Source organism: Mercenaria mercenaria, chromosome 17 (genome assembly GCF_021730395.1).
Source record: "Mercenaria mercenaria strain notata chromosome 17, MADL_Memer_1, whole genome shotgun sequence".
Classification (NCBI taxonomy): domain Eukaryota; kingdom Metazoa; phylum Mollusca; class Bivalvia; order Venerida; family Veneridae; genus Mercenaria; species Mercenaria mercenaria.
In genome coordinates, this window is record NC_069377.1 from 70350602 (window position 1) to 70373200 (window position 22599).

General features: G+C 35.7%; 1 protein-coding gene across 1 annotated transcript in view; it reads right to left on the reverse strand.

The window, feature by feature from the left end:
• The window catches only part of LOC123537398 (uncharacterized), an 84209-nt gene extending 70032 nt beyond the window's left edge, over positions 1 to 14177 (reverse strand). Inside the window, exons 1-2 of the mRNA XM_053528562.1 lie at positions 13642 to 14177; positions 1118 to 1334 (exon numbers count right to left, since the gene is read on the reverse strand). The gene's annotated coding sequence lies outside the window, so the exon portion shown is untranslated. The remainder of the gene's footprint in view (positions 1 to 1117; positions 1335 to 13641) is intronic.
• Between the last annotated feature and the right edge of the window lie 8422 nt (positions 14178 to 22599).

Sequence of the window (22599 nt, forward strand, 5' to 3'; positions counted from 1 at the left end):
CTGAACAAACGCTATACATGAGTCACTTTCCGTTTCTTCGAGAGTTTCCGTTATAAAAACTTTTTGTAGTAATTGCAAGTACGGTATGCATACACTATACATTTGTGATGGTCTCACATACCTAATAAAAGCGCGTTTATGAAAATAATTGCATAAATATGTCTTTTAGCAGTTATTCTCAAAAACAAGATGGCGTCGTTTAAAAAAAAATCCAAAAATTAGTCCGCCAAGCTTTATTTAGTCACTGACCATATAAAGCAAAATTTATCTGACCCCTTGATTTTTGCCTTTATTTTGCATGAAGGTAGGATAAAAGAAAGTATTTATTTCTTTATTAACTTGGCATTATTGATTTATTTAGGTTTATAGACCGAAAAGGGTTTTACAAATACTATGTCTTCGACTTTGTTTTGTGCCTTCAAGTACCCCGTCTGGAGTTTAAGCATGCTGAGCACTGAGAAGTTAAGGATTTTAAAGATGGTAGTCTTTGTTTTGTTATCTCCTATATCTTATACAATTATTGCCTTTTGGTGAGGTCGATATGTGGATTTATCAGGTCGATAAATCCACATATCGACCGAACTTAAAAGGCAACAGTTGTTTTGACGTCACAGCTGGCGGTCAATATGTTTTTGGCTCCGTCTTCGAGTCAATACGACTTTTTATAATTGATCATGTGACTACATCTAGACCAATGGAAAAGACTATAAATATAGATTAATATTATTTGATATATTGAAAAAACCTTATAACAGAATAGGATCCCGTGTTTGGAATTACTGCAATATTTCAATATTTATTTATTTGGGTTTTACGGCGCACCAACACGGTATAGGTTATATGTCGCCAAACAGGACTACAAATTTTGGTTCCACATCTCATTTACATCGAAATAAAAGCAATATTTCAAACTGGAAGTTCGAAATCATTAGCGCAATAGTGTACAACAGTTGTTTGATTGCAAACATTGACTCGTTAAATGATGCACACATTCTTCTTTTCAAAACACAGTTTGCGGAAACGTACATTGTATAAGAATACGATCGAGTGTCTCTCTCAAAAATTCCATTTTTTCACATGATAATAAAATGAAACAAATAACAAAAAAGATCCTTACCTACAAAATATTGTTAATCGGCCCCAACTGTACTAGTGATATTTTCCGTATTTCCAACGTCCAGCTGAATCCGCGTCTCTCGCGCTAAACTAAATTTTGGGTACCACGTTAGCTCCATTTTGTAATGTTTAGATAGTCAACCGAGCACATGTAGATGGACGAAGTTCAATATGTAAAGTTTCATCTATCACAGAAAGTGGACGTTGTCTCACTCTTCCTGAGAAAACAATGAACGTATGAACACCAACAAAATTTACATCCAGTGCGCAAAAATCCAAGTTTCACAACTCGATTTAATAATTAAGAAGTAAACTCTAGAGGACATTTTTTCATGCATGTTATACTCTCAAAGGTTAGTACGTTTATTTCAAAAGTACAAAAAAGGTCAAGCTACATGTTATAAGTTTATATAGGTCAATTCAGTTAGTCTTTATCTAAGCCATTTAACCTATTATGTGTAAAATACAGTACGCTCAATAAAAAAATAGAATAACGGGTCACTGACCTTAAACAAGCCAATGTAGTACTTAAAGGCGGTTGTAATCCACAAGATGCTTGTAAAAGACATTTTAGGTGCTTGTATTGATTGTAATCAAACAAAATAATGAAAAAAAAAAACAACAACAAAAACAAAAAAAAACAACAAAAACCCAAAAGAAAAAAAAAAAAAAAAAAAAAAAAAAAAACAAAAAAAAAAAAAAAACAAAAAACGATGCAAATAACATATAAAATAATTATTTCTGCTTACTCTCCATATCAAACAGATATTCTAGTTCAACTGATTGTATATAAAAAGCTTATTAAAAGTTATATCATTAGTGTAAGTCCATCTTGTGAAATTTAGAAAAAAATAACGAAAAGCAAATCTAACGAAAAACACTTACGACACATTAGTATATATGAACATTCTCCATTTTTGGAGTAGTAACAACACCTCTTTAATGACATTTTGATTAACGTTTAAGTCGCGCAAATAGGCAAATGCTGTTATTAAGAGAGGGCAATTTAGTTCAACTGTACTGAAACACAATGTAATTGTTACACTAGTATATTTAATAATGCACGCGTCATCAGAATATTGTCTGTTACGGGCTCTGGGGGTCTTTTTAGAAGAGGAACAAAATCAAAGCTGTCTTTTCAAATTTGGAATTGAAAGAAATACTGTACTGAACTGGAAAATAATAATAAAAAACAAAGACAAATATCAAACAGGGAATGCCACGTACCAAAAACGCAGCCTCTATAATTATTTTATATGTTATTTGCATCGTTTGCGTCGTATAGTGATCTTCTACGTCGAGTTCTTGTAATACAAAACTGTAATTAACGAACTTTGCACATTTACCTTCGACTGTTTACTGCAGGATACATTAGAAAAAGGAGTTTCATGCAGTTTTTTGTATGGATCGATTATTCATTGCATCTGGTGGTCTTTTGTAAAAATATCAAATCATTTCACCAAGCTAGAATTTTAAGCTATGCTTTTAAGTATGGAAAGGGTTATAACAGAGACATTAAAAATAAGACTATTTCTAACCTGTAAGATATCGGACAAGTAAAGTCGCGAATGAACGTGGTCGGGTCTTTTAGATGTTGAAAAGATCAATATTCTCACATTTATTATGATCTTCTGTTATTTCAAATGCTTGTTTTTGCCCTTTATGCGTGTTCAATGTTGACTTTTTCATCTATACCAGAATTGTCTGTGCCTGACTATTTCATAGATCAAAACTAAAAAATTCTGCGTTTTACAGAAAACGAAGTACAGAAATTAGAAATAAACTTAAGAAAGTTTACTTAAATTCATTATATCGTTCTTAAACAGAAATATCATATTTGCGTGTCCAGACAAACACTACTAACCATAGTATAATGTAGCTATAGATACATTGTTACAGAAAAAATCAACATTTAATAACAATAACTTAAACAATAGCATGATTTTAAAATTACAGACTTAATTAAGTAAAATTTACGTAAGTTTTTTCTTGAAATTGGGGCCCGAACCTCATAGAAAGCAAACCACTTACTTTTTGTAGCAAGCAATTGTAAATATAAGGATTGAATGATATTTTGTTTGCGTTTATACGGGTATAAACCACGTAAGCACTTCTTGCAAATCATCCAAGAATCGCTAGCATTAAAATCTGAATTAAGCGTTAAACAAGTATAAGACGATGCTTGGTACGGAGAATTAGGGAGATCACAAGATATACACAAATGATTAAGTACCAATTCAAATTAGTCAACACTAACAATATCACATTAAAAATATACAGATCATATATGGTGTTTATTATTGGTCAGTTTTCTTTAAGTCGTATAGTGATCTTTTACGTCGAGTTCCTGTAATACAAAACTGTAACGAACTTTGCATATTTACCTTCGACTGTTTACTGCAGGATATATTAGAAAAAAAAGGAGTTTCATGCAGTTCTTTTGTACGGATCGAGTATTCATTGCATCTCAGTGGTGGTCTTTTGTAAAAATATCAAATCATTTCACCAAGCTAGAAGCTATGCTTTCAAGTATGGAAGGGATTATAACAGAGACATTAAAAATAATTTCAAGGGTAGGGATAACGGGACGACTGTTCTACGAAACAATCGGAAGTTCAAAGTCAAGAAATTAAAAAAGAAGGAAACAACTTAAAACAAGAGGGCCATTATGGCCCTATATCGCTCACCACAGTTTATCTGGCCTACTGACCTAGTTTTTGACCCCAAACGACTAAGTTTCGAATTTGACCTAAAGATCATGAAGACAAACATTCTAACCAAGTTTCATATAGATTGAGTCACAACTGATGCCTTTAGAGTGTTCACAAACTTTTCCTTTGATTTGACGATGTGACCTAGTTTTTGACCCCAAATGACCTAGATTACTATTGGACCTAGAGATCATCAAGACTTTGATCTGGTCTACTGACCTAGTTTTTGACCCCACATGACCCAGTTTCGCATTTGACCTAGAAATCATCAAGGGTAACATTTTGACAAAGTTTCATAAATATTGGGTCACAACTGTGGCCTTTAGAGTGTTCACAAGCTTTTCCTTTGATCTGGCCTACTGACCTACTTTTTGATCCAACATGACCAAGATTCAAATTTGACCAAGAGATCAAGACAAACATTCTGACAAAATCTCTTAAACCCCCAACATTTCCTACCGGGGCAGACAGAAAATAGTGGGAGGAGCTACATTTTGTTACTCAGAAGCAGTAGCTAAAAATAACCATTGTAAACACAGGTAGCTTTTAGCAGACGATCTTTCAAAATACAGAAGAGCATGCAACTTACTTGCTGTTTTCAGTTGTAAAAGTTATTAATCCAATTTTTGTAAATATTTTCTTTAAAATCACTAGTTTTTCTTTTCTTCACAGGTACTTGATAAGTTTTGTGGGATTTCTTTTATAAGACATTGTTCTACAGGAAATAGATTCCCTATCAATGTTATCATTCCCAAATTCAATTGAAAATAATGCATTGAGTGGGGAAAATGGAAAATAGTTACTGTGGAAACAGAACAGTCAGAAATTACAACTTATTTATCTAACGCAAGCTTCATTAAATAAACACTTATGTACTACATGTACTAGTTATATAATAAGTATTTATTCACTTCATGCACATAATAAGTGTAAATCATTTTCTGAGATAAACACAAAGGTGATAAAAAAGCAGGTAAACAGAGGTGACTGTGAATGTTGTGAATAATCTTCTGCTGCAGTATTTTTGTTGATAAACAAAGCCACGTGCTTATTCTGTTTACATTTCTCTGCTCTCTGAGGTTATGACCTCTAAGCTCCCGGGAAATTCAAATTTTTTACAGTTGAGGTTTTAAAAAAATCTATAAGTATACTTTCTTGAATTTTTTTGAAAAAATTAAATGCACAAATAAAAAGGATACATATCAAAGTATAAATGTGCATGTTTTAATTTTTTTTCATTCAGGAGTTCTTTCAGGATTTCAAAAAAGGGTTCTCTGATGTTTACCATGCATATTTATGTAGAAACCTGCCCCAGTGCCATCTTCCTGCTTTTATATCCCAGTTTGGGGTTTAAAGATCGAGTTACAACTGTGGCCTCTAGAATGTTCACACGCTTTTCCTTTGATCTGGCCTACGGCCTAGTTTTTGATCCTAAATGACCCAGATTCAGTCTTGACCTAGAGATCATCAAGACACACATTCTGACCAAGTTTCATAAATATTGGGTCACAATTGTGGCCTCTAGAGTCTTCACAAGCTTTTCCTTTGATCTGGCCTATTGACCTTGCTTTTGACCCCACATGACCAAGTTTCGAACTTGACCCAGAGATCAACAAAACTAACATTCTGACAAAGTTTCATAAAGATTGGGTTACAAATGTGGCCTCTAGAGTGTTCACAAGCCTTTCCTTTGATCTGGCCTATTGACCTTGCTTTTGACCCCACATGACCCAGTTTCGAATTTGATCTAAAGATCATCAAGACAAACATTCTAACCGAGTTTCGTATAGATTGGGTCACAACTTGTGCCTTTAGAATGTTCAAGACAAACATTCTAACCAAGTTTCATATAGATTGAGTCACAACTTGTGCCTTGATTCAAAATTGTGGCCTCTAATGTGTTCACAAGCTTTTCCTTTGATTTGACCGGGTGACCTAGTTTTTGATCCCACATGACCCAGATTCGAACCTGACCTAGAAATCATCAAGACAATCATTCTGACCAAGTTACATAAATATTGGAACACAACTGTGGCCTCTAGAGTGTTCACAAGCTTTGCCTTTGATCTGGCCTATTGACCTTGCTTTTGACCCCAAATGACCCAGTTTCGAACTTGACCTAGAGATCAACAAGACTAACATTCTGATAAAGTTTCATGAAGATTGGGTTACAAATGTAGCCTCTAGAGTGTTCACAAGCTTTTCCTTTGATCTGGCCTATTGACCTTGCTTTTGACCCCACATGATCCAGTTTCGAACTTGACCTAAAGATCATCAAGACAAACATTCTAACAAAGTTTCATATAGATTGAGTCACAACTTGTGCCTTTAGAAAGTTCACAAACTTTTACTTTGATTTGACGATGTGACCTAGTTTTTGACCCCAAATGACCTAGATTAATACTGGACCTAAAGATCATCAAGACAAAATTCTGACCAAGTTTCATAAAGATTGAATCACAACTGTGGCCTCTACAGTGTTCACAAGTTTTTCCTTTGATCTGGCCTACTGACCTAGTTTTTGACCCCACATGACCCAGTTTAACATTTGACCTAGAAATCATCAAGACAAACATTCTGACCAAGTTTTATAAATATTGGGTCACAACTGTGGCCTACTGACCTACTATTTGATCAAACATGACCCAGATTCAAATTTGACCTAGAGACCTAGAGACATCAAGACAGCCATTCTGACAAAATCTCATAAAGATTGAGTTACAACTGTGGCCTCTAGAGTGTTCACACGCATTTCCTTTGACTTGGTCTACTGGCCTAGTTTTTGACCCCACATGACCAAGATTCGAACTTGACTTAGAAATCATCAAGCCACTCATTCTGACAAAGTTTCATAAATATGGGATCATAACTGTCGCTTCTAGAGTGTTCACAAGCTTTTCCTTTGATCTGGCCTACTGACCTAGTTCTTCAACCCACATGACCCAGATTCGAACTTGACCTAGAGATTATGAAGACAAACATTCTGAACAAGTATCATAAAGATTGAGTCAAAACTGTGGCCTCTAGAGTGTTCACAAGCTTTTCCTTTGATTTGACCGGGTGACCTAGTTTTTGAACCCACATGACCCAGATTCAAACTTGAATTAGAAATAATCAAGACAATCATTCTGACCAAGTTTCATAAATATTGGGTCACAACTGTGGCCTTTAGAGTGTTCACAAGCTTTTCCTTTGATCTGGCCTACTGACCTAGTTTTTGACCCCACATGACCCAGATTTAAACTTGAATTAAAAATAATCAAGACTAACATTCTGACAAAGTTTTATAAATATTTGGTCACAACTCTAGTGCGTTCACAAGCTTTTCTTTTGATCTGGCCTACTAACCTACTTTTCGATCCCAAATGACCCAGTTTCAAACTTGACCTAGAGATCATCAAGACAAGCATTCTGACCAAGTATCATAAAGATTGAGTCAAAATTGTGGCCTCTAGAGTATTCACAAGCTTTTCCTTTGATTTGATCAGGTGACCTAGTTTTTGATCCCACATAATCCAGATTCAAACTTGACCTAGAAATCATCAAGGCAATCATTCTGACCCAGTTTCATAAATATTGGGTCACAACTGTGGCCTCTAGTGTGTTCACAAGCTTTCCCTTTGATCTGGCCTACTGGCCTAGTTTTTGACCCCGCATGACCCAGTTTTAAACTTGACCTAGAGATCATCAATACTGACATTCTGACCAAGTTTCGTAAACATTGGGTCACAAATGTGGCCTCTTGAGTGTTCACAAGGCAAATGTTGACAGACGACGCACGACGGACGCCGGACAATGACCGGTCACAATAGCTCACTTTGAGCACTTTGTGCTCTGGTGAGCTAAAAATGATAACAAATTTAGAGTTTTGGAATAGAGATGTGTGTGTGTGTGTGTGTGTGCGCGCGCGCGTGCGTGCGTGTGTAAGTGCGCGCGCGTGTGTGTACACAAGGAGACAGATATTTTTATTTCCTTCTCGAGGGAGAGCAGAACATATTTACAAAATATATAATATAGATATACAATGAGCAAATTCATTACAATTTTACAAGAATATTTTACAATATATATATAGATAAAATCAATACTCATGTATAGATCAACTTTATGCATCGATGCGTGTCTGCACTTTTAGCTCATAACAATACTGCAATAAACACCATTCTTGCATTCCGGACAGGATTTTCCCGTGCTTTTCCGGTGCTAGAAAAACTCGCCTTACACACACAAGTATGTAAGATGACTCACATGCTATAATTTATGAATGAATGCGTAAATCCATACGCTACTATAACAAAATAGTGCCTTAAAGAAAAACCTTCATTTTTCTTTATACCTTCTACAAATTGAATAATAAGGCATGCAAGAAAAAGAATCAATCACTGGCAGCGGGTAAAGATAGGAATATCCGGCACTCGTGTAACAGTTACCCTCGTGCCGGATATTCCCATCTTTAACCGCAACCAGTGAAAGATTCTTGTAAGGATAACTGATATGTCACGCTTCACTAATTGTCGTTGAATTATAACTATATGAAGTTATTTAAGATGTTTACAATAACTAACCAAACGTGTACAAAAAGCTTAAAAGTAATATATTGTCATTATCAAATGTTTCAATAACCGCTATGGAGATAATACGAACAAGATCTTACAGAAATGAAAAGCAAGAGCAAGCTATAACTAATGTCAAACGGTACATATAGTCACTCAAAATATTTCTATATAAACAGATAATACAAATATTATCATTATGCTATGCAATTATGCAAATGTAGCAATGAGTACACGCCATTGTCAAGTGGCACTAACTTACACACTCGATTAACCGCTATGGAAATACCATCATGAGAACAATATCTTACCGAAACGTACAGCAAGGGCAAGTTATGATAAATTTCCAGCTGAACATTTTCAATAAACAGTAATAATATATAAATAGATAATGCAAATACCTGAGAACTATCTTATGAAATTCATCATGCGCATAGAACGAGGAAGAAGCAATATACAAGAAAATGATACGAGAAAGAATGACAATAAACCTTTGACAGATTTGGTAAGGGAATTCAAGCAAAGCAAAAAGGAAAAAATGTAAGTTATGTCAAAGTAATTAAAACTATACAACTGAAACGTGGAAAAAATTTAATGTATCACGGTATGCTATTATATTTCTGTACATTGCTGACTTTTACTGGTCATAATTTTGCATTTGTGATGAGTTGTTTGAATGATAGTGCACTCCATTATTTGAAAATGACAAAAACAGTGAATAAAATAAAATAAACTATATAGATTACTTTTTTGTGTTTATGTGTTTATTAGAGGTGATACAGGTGTACTAAGAAAAGAACAGTAGGACCAAGGGGAGAAAGTACAAATAAATCAGAAAAACCTTGGCGAGGATGGATGATGTATCAGGGCTGGGACAAGAGGAGGGGTGTGTATGGGCGATACTAAAACCAATATATGAAATATGAAAGGTATATTGAAGAATGGAAAAATAATGAACAGGGGCAGGGTAGTTCTAAGATACAAAGAAACAAAAAGAAGTTTAGATTTTGAATAAAAGAATGAATTTTGTATAAAAGAGGACAGGGCAGGCGGTTAGATGATTGTGGGAGGGTCGCTGTTTGGGGAGAGAAGTTGGGAGGGGGAGAAAGATACTTACAGCAAATTCACACATAGAACATTAACAAACAATATTATAAAATCTACACTCTCGATTAACCGCTATGTAAATACCATCATGAGAACAAGATCTTACCGAAACGTAAAGCAAGGGCAAGTTATGATAAATTTCCAGCTGAACATTTTCAATAAACAGTAATAATATATAAATAGATAATGCAAATACCTGAGAGCTATCTTATGAAATTCATCATGCGCATAGAACGAGGAAGAAGCAATATACAAGAAAATGATACGAGAAAGAATGACAATAAACCTTTGACAGATTTGGTAAGGGAATTCAAGCAAAGCAAAAAGGAAAAAATGTAAGTTATGTCAAAGTAATTAAAACTACACTACTGAAACGTGGAAAAGATTTAATGTATCACGGTATGCTATTATATTTCTGTACATTGCTGACTTTTACTGGTCATAATTTTGCATTTGTGACGAGTTGTTTGAATTACAGTGCACTCCATTATTTGAAAATGACAAAAACAGTGAATAAAATAAAATAAACTATATAGATTATTTTTTGTCTTTACGTGTTGATGAGAGGTGATACAGGTGTACTAAGAAAAGAACAGTAGGACCAAGGGGAGAAAGTACAAATAAATCAGAAAAACCTTGGCGAGGATGGATGATGTATCAGGGCTGGGACAAAAGGAGGGATGTGTATGGGCGATACTAAAACCAATATATGAAATATGAAAGGTATATTGAAGAATGGAAAAATAATGATCAGGGGCAGGGTAGTTCTAAGATACAAAGAAACAAAAAGAAGTTTAGATTTTGAATAAAAGAATGAATTTTGTATAAACGAAGACAGGGCAGGCGGTTTGATGATTGTGGGAAGGTCGCTGTTTCGGGAGAGAAGTTGGGAGGGGGAGAAAGATACTTACAGCAAATTCACACGTAAAACATTAACAAACAATATTATAAAATCTGACCCTATTGACCTTGGCCTTTGGGGTTCTGACCAGAGTCTAAAGCAGCCTCAAAACTGAAACTACCGCCAACGAATAATCCTTATTTAAAATCCATAGGTAAGAAGAGAAGCTTGCCACAACATTTAAATCCGAACGCACAGCCGACGGCCGACAATATGTAATACAGCGGTATTTATAACGTTAACAAGATTTTTCTATGACCGAAATTTTAAACCAGATGACCTAGATTTTGTAAATGCAATATTCTGACAAGTATTCATGTTGATCATTTAGATTCTGAACAAGGAATTTTGTACATGACTTAGAAACCAAGTTTCTGATCTCCATATGATCCTGTTTGACATAAACCTATATAAATCAAAATAATCATTCTTTTCATGTTTCATGTAGATTGGGTGAAAAATGAGGTCTCTAGAGATTTGCACGGTTTTCCTAAGGTTTGACATAGCGACACAGTTTTGACCCCAGATGTCTTTGCTTAAAAAGGACAAACTAATCAAGTAAAATGGTGCCTCTAGAATGTAAACACGACACACTCATTACTTTATACTTGTCTTAGATTTTATAAAGACAAGCATTCTGACAAGAATTTATGCAAGTTTTAACATGATTTCCTATGAAATGACCTAGTTTTCAGCACCAGATATGGCGAACCATCAAAATCAGACTTGAAATGAAGAAACACTTGATCAAATCTAAACAAAATCTCATTGATGAAGTTAAGAAAATTTGGTATGATCTTCCAGTGCACTATATAAAAAGCCTTTATGCCTCCATTCCTAAAAGAATTCGGCAAGTGATAGTTAGCAGAGGTCATATCACCAAATATTAACAAGCTTATGTATCTAGGTTAGTTTTTTGTGAGAAAATTTTAACAGTTTAGTTCATGTTTGACAAAACAAGCACCTGCTTGGCGACCATTTTGATGACTCACTTTTGGCAAACCACTGTATATTTAACGGTTGTTAGATACATATTCCTCCGTGGCGGTATTGGTACAGACAGCGGGGAAAGTTTTATTGCCGCTGCGGCCCGGGTTCGATTCCCGGTGCGGGCATCTTTTTTTTTCTTGATTTGGCATTTATAAGATAGTTTAGAAACAAAAACTCATATTCTAATGTTCATTATATGACCAAACTTCGATTATAAAGAAAGATCATTTTAGCCAAAATCTCGAGGTCAGTGCCTTTAATGTCTAAGCTACATATATCTATTATCTACTGACTCTTAAAAATGTTCCCATGACTCTTGTTCATCACATTAATTTGTATATACTGCAATTTGATAAAAGTACTCGCTTTTTTTTCCAAATTACCCTACATCTCTGTACGAGGTTATGACACACTGTCTATTTAAAATGACCTTAGATATTTCAGTACTTCAGCAACCGTGTTGTGAGCAAATGCACTCTGTGACACATCTATTTATTTCGTAACAAAAAAAAATAAATTGTAATAAAACAAATTTCATAAAGTTATTTTGTTAATTAATATAAATATTTTCTTAAAATGATCTGGTAGATTTATTATACCTTATCAAAACAATTGTACACAGAACAATGTGTTTGCTTCAGTATCGTAACATTATAATTCTGTCCAATAAAATAATAACTAGTCCAACGCTTAAATATCATAATATATTTGAGCCGTGCCATGAGAAAATCAACATAGTGGGTTTGCGACCAGCATGGATCCAGACCAGCCTGCGCATCCGCGCAGTCTGGTCAGGCTCCATGCTGTTCGCTTTTAAAGCCTATTGGAATTAAAGAAACTGTTAGCGAACAGCATGGATCCTGACCAGACTGCGCGGATGCGCAGGCTGGTCTGGATCCATGCTGGTCGCACACCCACTATGTTGGTTTTCTCATGGCACGGCTCATTTATTGTATTATTATATTGCTAACTGAATTATCGTGTCTCGGTCTGTTTTGTACGTAAAAACATAAAGTTATAATATGAAAAGCAACAGCATTGTTCAGAATCAGTCAATACATTTCTTAAACATATTGACTTTTTTTATATTAAACACAATCTTTATCTGTTTGTTCATGTCGTCAATAAATTCTACAAAATGCCACACACGATTAGAATGTTTGTACTTGATCAGAAATGCTTTTCCATCAATACATTTTCTTAATATAAAATCAAATAAAACAACTAAAAAATAATAGTAGGGTACATAAAAAACAACAACAAAAAACATGTTAAAGATAGACCTCAGTGTACGTAAATCTGTACTTAAAATGGAATATTAGGTCAAGTTTATCAACATGTATTATATATAAAAAGTCGGTCGAACAAAACAACTTCTTACACGTACCGACATATTTTATTTATAGTATTTTACAAGCGACACCATCTGTGGACGCAAGCGACTAGTGTTCTAGTGCTAACGTCTGAACAACAACAAAATTTATATTCCAGCACCAAAAATATTTTGATATCAAAATAAACTTAATGTCGCTTTATGGCTGTTAAACAACACTCATTATGATAGTAATAAAAAGGTTAAGCTACCTCGTTTGAAACGTTACCAATTTATAACCAGGTCAGATCAGTTCATTCATGCTTAATAAACTCGGTAAATGGGTAATGGGTAAAAAAACATCAGCCGGCATAAATACAACATTCCCCTAGCAGTGTACGTGCGGACATGAACAGACACATAAGTATACAACTTATAGACAACGAGAACACAACATGTATCCAAACAGATTCACATAATAACTTGCCAAAACGTTTATTTCCCTCCCAACCTTTAAACAAAAGATCGTTGCAATAATATGAACATATGTTTCCAGACATTCATAGCATAAATATATATTATATCAATATTTATATCATGATTTATAAAGAAAAGTTACAATTGCACAAAAATTATTTAAATATCATCAATTACTTGATTTTCAGAGACGCTAGTAAAATTATGAAATTCCTGAGGTTAATAAATATAGCAGAAACACACGTACATGATAAATAATTTTCAGAGAACTCCATATATCATTTGAAACTACTAAAAGTCGGAGAACAATTGTAACTCGTGTTTCTTAATTATCAATGATATATTTGTTGTCCTTTAAACATCGATCTAGTTTTTCAAAATATCTTAAAAAGTTTAAATATAAAGTACGATTACTTATCGAACGTTCCCCCTCCCCCAGATTTTCTTAGCATATAAAATCAAACAAAAACTTACCAGTAATGACGTAAACCAAACACATAATATACATATATATTGTTTATCATACCAACTTTATTGCACTGAAATAGCGCTAAACTAAAAATAGAGAATCAGTGTAACACTACCTGGTTTATTTAAAATACATGTCTAGTTAAGATGCGTGTATAATCTACCCGCAATAAGAGTTGTTCGAACGTAACACTTCCTACACATTGTAATTAAACATTTATAAGAAACATTAAGAACGCCCTGCAAGTGGTACTGTAGCCACGTGTCTAATATAGGTATAGTTGTATCTAAAATAATTCTATTGCTGAGAAAATATGACTCCCTTTTTCTTGCAAACAAACGAAATGCAGGGTTTCTGTTTCACAGAAAAACTTCTCAGGGCACTGCGTTTAAGATGCTTTAATTGGGAAAGTTAAGTCGTTCACAGACATTCTGTCTAATTGGCTTTCTTAAATAATCTATGGCTCAGATTAAAAACAATCTCACTGAACAAGAAGAAAATGATGAACATTTCGATTTTTTTTATCAGACTTTGTATCCATGTCAAGGTAAAACAAAATGGCGGACTTAAAGATTAAACATATTTTTAGATAATTCTTTGAACTGTTGTGCTTTACATATTAAGATAAAATAAAACCTGTATTTGTAAGTGTGTAAGAAATAATATACAGCAGACCCATGTTTTAACATATCCTTAGGACGGCCAGCACATATTTATGCGATCCTGCCAGACGTATATATGTGTTTGACAACACATAAAATGACGTCACCCGACCTTCAGCTATTTCCGGAAGTAAAGAAAATGAAAGTAGAAATGCTAAACTTGAAAAAGAAAACCGTATTTTGATTCGTGGATAGTCAGGGATCACGCACAGGGGTCACCCCGTCTAAATGTATATATTTGTTTGGCTATTATGGAGTCAATTTTCAGCACTTTCGAATTGAAACTACCTGGGCATTAGTACTGCATTCAGCCTTTCATCTACAAAAATATATTTGAGCTCGGAATAAACACAAATCCCACAGGGGTTCGTAACGGACCAAGGGTACATTGATAATTTTGGTACTTCATCAAATGGCTCGAAAGGTCGTTTTTGATGTTGTCTAAGAGTGTCAGTATATGCCTCTGATATACGATATAACCGTATTTGAGAGCTGCAGACATAGACATTTCAGAAATATTTTCAAAATAAATTTCGTGTAATAAATGTTGATTCTACGGAAGCGTGAAAGGGCCATCAGACGCTAATACGTTTTAATACGTTAAGGCTGCGGAAAGGATATCGAAACAATACAATGCGGAATAGGAGGGCGTAGCCCGAGTGAATAATACACGTGGTGTGTTCTAGAGATATGTAAAAAACATGGTTCTACTATATATTATTTCGATTTTGATATGTCTGTTATTTAAAGAAGTAATAAAATAGGGAAGCATTATTTCATGGCGCATGTATGGCGATATAGTAGGTCGACGTGACGTCAACGCGTAACTGTGTTTTAACAGTGTTAAAATACATGAAGTAAAACGTCCCGCGGAATAACTAAGGAGTGTGTAGACGTCGAATGAGTTATTTTTCACGCCTGATAACCTATACAGTGTGTATGAATTAAGTTTAACACTATTCCGTTGTATTATTTTGATTCTGCAGATAAACAGCAGATCAAATATAGTAGCAATCTCTCGGCAGATGTATGGCGTCAAATAATACGTCGACGTGACGTCAGATTTCCGTGTTTAACGGAAACGTGCATGGATTTGTCAAATTAGAATAATCCATATAAAACGGTGTGAAAATGACGTAACTGATCAACACTAAAATGGCTGCCCCATAATTAGCCATTTTGTTCAACAGTAGTCTGAATTCAAAATTTCCTTCAGCGTTATGAATGGCATGACGATAGCGTCTAGAAAGCATTCCTTCTCCCTTAAATAAACAAGAGGACCATGATGGTCCTGAATCGCTCACCTGTTCCCACATGACCCAGTTTTCAGTATGAAGTCGTTTTTTCTATTATTTCACATAGTGACCTAGTTTTTAAGCTCATGTGACCCAGTTTTGAATTTGATCTAGATTTCATCAAGATAAAAATTCTGACCAATTTTCATGAAGATCCATTGAAAAATATGGCCTCTAGAGAGATCACAAGGTTTTTCTATTATTTGACCTATTGACCTAGTTTTCAAAGGTACGTGACCCTGTTTTAAACTTGACCTAGATATCATCAAGGTGAACATTCTGACCAATTTTCATGAAGATCTATTGAAAAATATGGCCTCTAGAGAGGTCAAAGGATTTTTCTAATTTTAGACCTACTGACCTAGTTTTTGACCGCAGTTGACCCAGTTTCAAACTTGACCTATATATCATCAAGATGAACAGTCAGACCAACTTTCATACACATCCCATGAAAAATATGGCCTCTAGAGAGGTCACAAGGTTTTTTCATTATTTGACCTACTGACCTGCATTTTGATGGCACATGACCCAGTTTCGAGCTTGACCTAGATATCATCATGATAAACATTCTGACCAATTTTTATGAAGATCCATTCAAAAGTATGGCCTCTAAAGAGGTCACAAGGTTTTTCTATTTTTAGACCTACTGACCTAGTTTTTGACCGCACGTGACCCAGTTTCGAACTTGACCTAGATATCATTAAGATGAACATTCAGACCAACTTTCATACAGATCCCATGAAAAATATGGCCTTTAGAGAGGTCACAAGGTTTTCTATTATTTGACTTACTGGCCTAGTTTTTGATGGCACGTGACCCAGTTTCTAACTTGACCTAGATATCATCAAGGTAAACATTCTGACCAATTTTCATGAAGATCTTGTGAAATATATGGCCTCTAGAGAGGTCACAAGGTTTTTCTACTTTTAGACCTACTGACCTAGTTTTTGACCGCACGTAACCCAGTTTCGAACTTGACCTAGATATCATTAAGGTGAACATTCTGACCAATTTTAATAAAGACCCCATGAAAAATGTGACCCCTAAAGTGGTCACAAGGTTTTTCTATTATTTGACCTACTGACGTAGTTTTTGATGGCACATAACCCAGTTTCAAACTTGACCTAGATATCATCAAGGTGAACATTCTGACCAATTTTCATGAAGATCTTGTGAAATATTTGGCCTCTAGAGAGGTCACAAGGTTTTTCTATTTTTAGACCTACTGACCTAGTTTTTGACCGCACGTGACCCAGTTTCGAACTTGACCTAGATATCATCAAGGTGAACATTCTGACCAATTTTCATAAAGACCCCATGAAAAATGTGACCTCTAAAGTGGTCACAAGGTTTTTCTATTATTTGACCTACTGACCTAGTTTTTGAAGGCATGTAACCCAGTTTCAAACTTGACCTAGATATCATCAAGGTGAACATTCTGACCAATTTTCATGAAGATCTTGTGAAATATATGGCCTCTAGAGAGGTCACAAGGTTTTTCTATTTTTAGACCTACTGACCTAGTTTTTGACCGCAAGTGACCCAGTATCGAACTTGACCTAGATATCATCAAGATAAACATTCTGACCAATTTTCATAAAGACCCCATGAAAAATGTGACCTCTAGAGTGGTCACAAGCAAAAGTTTACGCACGGACGCACGGACGGACGGACGACGGACGACGGACGCTGCGCGATCACAAAAGCTCACCTTGTCACTTTGTGACAGGTGAGCTAAAAAACCCCAACAAATTATGAGCCTGAGCAGAACAAAGTATGACATTTTAAAACATCCTATGAAAGAAATATGTTTGAAAAGTCCATTCTTAGAACTAAAGATAAAACTTACGACTTTTGTGAAACAAGACCACTTGTTTCAAATTTATGTTGTCTTAATAAAATAAGAAATTAAATCTCGTGACATGCTTAAACTTGGAAAATCAATTAAAAAAGAAACTAAATGATTTTTTTCAAGCGGGGAGGGGAGGGGTAAATGCGTCGGAGCGGTGGGGTGTAACGTAGATTGTTGCAGTCTGCACAGCGTCTCATAATCTTCTGCCTTTATTCCAAGTATCAAGTCAATACCTTTAACATTTCTAGAAATTATGCTCTGGACAGTAACCTCGCCCTTTGACCTACCACCCTGGTTTATGCATTCTGCACATCGTTACATTGCCACCTACATACACCTCAAGACTGAAGTCGTTACCTTGAATGGTTAATAAGTTATGCTTTGGACAAAAAATATGAGGGACAAATTTGACCTTTGATCTCAGATTGTGATCTTGACCTTTGACCTACAGACCCTAGTTCATGAGCTCTGCACATCGTCTCATCGCCACCTACCTACATGCCAAGTTTGAAGTTAATACCTTGCATGGTTATTTAGTTATAATCCGGACTAGAAATATGATGGCCAATTTTTGACTTTTTAGCTCAATTTGTGCCCTTGAACTTTGACTTACAGAACCGGTTCAAGTACTATGCACATCGTCTCATCACCATTTACCTATATGCCATGTTTGAAGTTAATACATTTAATGGTTATATAATTATGCTCCGGACACGAATTATGACGGACAGACAGACGCACGCGCCATCACATAATATGTCCGTTTTTTTTTTTCAAAACGGGCGTATAAAAAGCATTGGAAGCATAAAAATGACTAAAGAGCCCTTACAGAACAAGCCTTCTCCGGTGAATGGAAAGTTAATAGAAAGTTAATGCATGTATTCACAGCAGCACTTCGCTGTTCATTCACCGCATCCGGTGAATGATTGATGATCAAATTTCTTTTTTAACATTCTATTCACCGTAGACTTCAGTGTTCACTTCTAATTCACCGCAGGACTTGGTATTTTAAATATTGTATCATTAATTCACTTTCTATTCACCGGAGAAACTGCACCTGTTTTGGCGGCAAAATGGTTTGTTTGTTTGTTTTGTTTGTTTTGGGTTTAACGCCGTTTTTCAACAGTATTTCAGTCATGTAACGGCGGGCAGTTAAACTAACCAGTGTTCCTGGATTCTGTACCAGTACAAACCTGTTTTCCGCAAGTAATTGCCAACTTCCCCACATGAATCAGAGATGGAGGACTAATGATTTCAGACACAATGTCATTTATCAAATAGTCACGGAGAACACGCACCCCGCCCGAGGATCGAACTTGCGAGCACGCGATCCGTAGCCCGACGCTCTTACCTACTGAGCTAAGCGGGCGGGATCAAAATGGTTTGTATAGTTTGAAATTCTGGACCATGCAGACCACAGCAGATTTATATGAATAGCATGGTACGAGCTGCAGTAAGTGCCTTTTAATTTTCTGTGATATACACAAGGCATGTCAAAAGTATATTTATTTATTTGGGTTTTACGGTGCACCAACACAGTATAGGTTATATGGCGCCAAACAGGACTACAAATTTTGGTTTAACATCTCATTTACATCGAAATAATAACATGAGGTATGGAATCAAAGTTTGCATACCTGATGGAATCACAGAGTTACAGCAAAACCAAGTGTTCTAAACTGACGCAGACTTAGTTTTGTCATCGGTTTTCATAACTTTGAATTCTTGTACATAATAATGTATAGACGTGTCCAGCTAATTCACCAGCTTTTTAAATCATCTGCCACTAAGTGCCAGGAGGAGCTATTGTGATTGTTCATTGTCTGTCCACCTTTTCATCCATCAACTTTATATTTTCTTAAAATAACATCTCTTCTGAAACTACAAGATGAAAACTTTCTGCAGACATGCAGCTCGCAGCTCATCCCCCGCAGACTGTTCACAGTTCATTCACTGCAGACTGTTCGCAGCTCATTCACCGCAGGCAGTTCACAGATCATTCACCGCAGACTATTCACTGCTCATTCACCGCAGACTGTTCGCAGCTCATTCACCGCAGACCTCATTTGCATGTGAAAAGTTAAAGAAAAGTTAATGATCCAAACTTCATTCACTTTATATTTACCAATCATTCACCTACCATTCACCGCAGACCATTTTTTTCTGAAAGGGAGGTAACATTCAATGTACTCTCTGATCCAAACAAACAAGAAAATATAACAACACTGAGTTCATGTACAGACTGATAATAAATAAATTCTTTAAGATGTTTCATTAAGGTACGGTCTTCAGCATCAAGGAAAAACTACAGACAGACATTTAGAGAAATTGAAAAAGAACACACAAGCGCTCACCTGTGTAAAAGGCTTAGAGTGTGTTTGTATAACATAATGGTACAAGTACTGAGTTAGGATTATATATAAATATCAAGGCTCTAGCTATTGTGGATTCAGAGAAGATTCAGAGAAGATCTTCAGTTTCTTCTATATCAGCGTATTATATATATATGTCACATACATGGGCATGGCCATATTTGAACCTAAGGCAATAATTTGAACAATTACGGTAGACAGTCAAACCCCGACATCACCGCTAAATATCCAAGAAACATTTGTATAAAATTTGACCTGCTGCTTCTGACAAGAACAATTCTTAAAGTTTCCAATATATACATATGGGGAAACAAAAGTGCCAGAATAACACAATATACGCCCGACATAGCAAATTTCTTTACACTTGCACCTGTATTTGCATCTGGATTGTTTGGCCAGTTATAAAAAAGGTATCATATAAGTAGTAAAAACAAAGGGGAGTTAATCCTAAAACAAGAGCTGTCGGAGGACAGCAACGCTCGACTATTCAACAGCCTTGTCAATTGAATGAATACAAAAGACGAAAAAGAGGCATAATTTAGAAAAAAAGCAAACAGGGTTATGGAACCTGCATAGTGCTTATCAGCTCATGACAGTGGACAGGTGTGTGATGTTTCAATCCATTCCCATTAGTAGGTACCGAGATACCAGCTTACATACAAAAACTTAACCAAAAACTGCAAAGTTGAAAAAGGGGCATAATTTTGTAAAATGCGAAGTAGAGTTATTGACCCTTAGCACTGCATGTCATATTTGACAGTGAACAAGTGTGTGAAGTTTCAATCCTTTCCCATTAGTGGATACTGAGATACCAGCTTACATACAAAAACTTAACCAAAAAACTGCTAAGTGGAAAAAGGGGCATAATTTTGAAAAAAACGAATAGAGTTATGGGACCTGCTTTGTGCATGTCAGATCATGACAGTGAACAAGTGTGTGAAGTTTCAATCCTTTCCCATTAGTGAGTACTGAAATACCAGCTTACATACAAAACCTTAACCAAAAATTTCTAAGTCGAAAAAGGGGCATAATTTTGTAAAAAAGCAAAATAGTTATGGAACCTGTGCAATGTAAGTCAGTTTATTACAGTAAATAAGTGTGTGAAGTTTCAATCCATTTCCAATAGTGAGTACTGAGATACCAGCTTACATACAAAACCTTAACAAAAAATTTCTAAGTCAAAAAAGGGGCATAATTTTGTAAAAAAGCAAAATAGAGTTATGGACCCTGTGCAATGTAAGTCAGTTTATCACAGTGAATAAGTGTGTGAAGTTTCAATCCATTCCCACAAGTGGTTACTGAGATACCTGCTTACATACAAAAGCTTAACCAAATCGGGACGCGGAGGCGGACGCATGGGCGAGTCCAATAGCTCTACTATAAAGTCCACATAAAACTCCTTACCAGGTAGAGATACACCTAAAAATTGGATGTAACATGCAGGAAAGTGGTCTTGATTTTCCCCCCAAGGCCAGTAATAAAAAAAGTTACAATATAAGCTATTTATAGTAAAACAAAGGGAAGTAATTCTAAAAACAAGAGTGCCTCATAGTGGTGAACATTTGTGCCAAGTTACATCAAAATCACTCCATGCATGAAGAAGAAATGCTCCCGACAGTCATTCTTGAATTTGACCTTTGACCTCTAATTGTGACCTTGACCTTGGGCCTAGGAAGCTGGTTCTTGCGCATGACACTTCGTCTCATTGTGGTGAACATTTGTGCCAGGTTGCATGAAAATTCCTCTATGCATGAAGAAGAAATGCTCCGGATAAAGTCATTCTTATATCTGACCTTTGGCCTCTAAGTGTGACCTTGACCTTAGACTTAGGGATCTGGTTCTTGCGCATGACACTCCGTCTCATGATGATGAACATTTGTGCCAAGTTACATCCGGACAAAGTTTGTGGACGCACAGGGGCAGAAACTCTGGAACCCATGGTGAAATATGGCTGGTTCAAGAGTGGAACCAGAATCTTATGGTGATACAAGTTGCGTGCAAGTTTGGTTAAACTCAAATAAATGAAACCACTATCATGCAGACTAGACCAAAACAGCCAATTTTTGCCCTTTTAGGGGCCGTAACTCTGGAACCCATGGTGGGATATGGCTGCTTCAAGAAAGGAACAAAGATCTTATGGTGATACAAGTTGTGTGCAAGTTTGGTTAAAATCCAGTCATAAATGAAACCACTATCGTGCAGAGATGACAAATAGCCAATGTTTGCCCTTTCAAGGTCTGTAACTCTGGAACTCATGGTCGGATATGTCTGGTTCAAGAAAGGGACCAGGATCTTATAGTGATACAAGTTCTGTGCAAGTTTGGTTAAAATTAAATCATAAATGAAACCACTATCATGCAGACATGAAATTGTTGACAGATGGACGACGCATATCAAGTGGTCACAAAAGCAAGAGGGCCATGATGGCCCTATATCGCTCACCTGAGTACCATTGTTCTTAATGATAAGATCATTTTTTGACATAGATCACATAGGCATACACTTTAAATATCATCAGGATAAATATTTTCTTGTAACAGTCCCTTTTGATCTATGGGTCACATACTAGTCATAGCCAATCTCCATACCATTTTTGAGGGTTCTTGGCTCAAATGCTGCATTTTTGTACTAGCATGACTATTCCTTATCCCGAAAGACTTAAATAACATTTAAAATCAATCTCATTAGATGCTGCTGAGGTATATTCATTTACATAAAATAAAGGGAGGTAATTTGTCATAAATTCAGTCAAAAGTTATCTACCCTGATTGTCCGAGTCCAT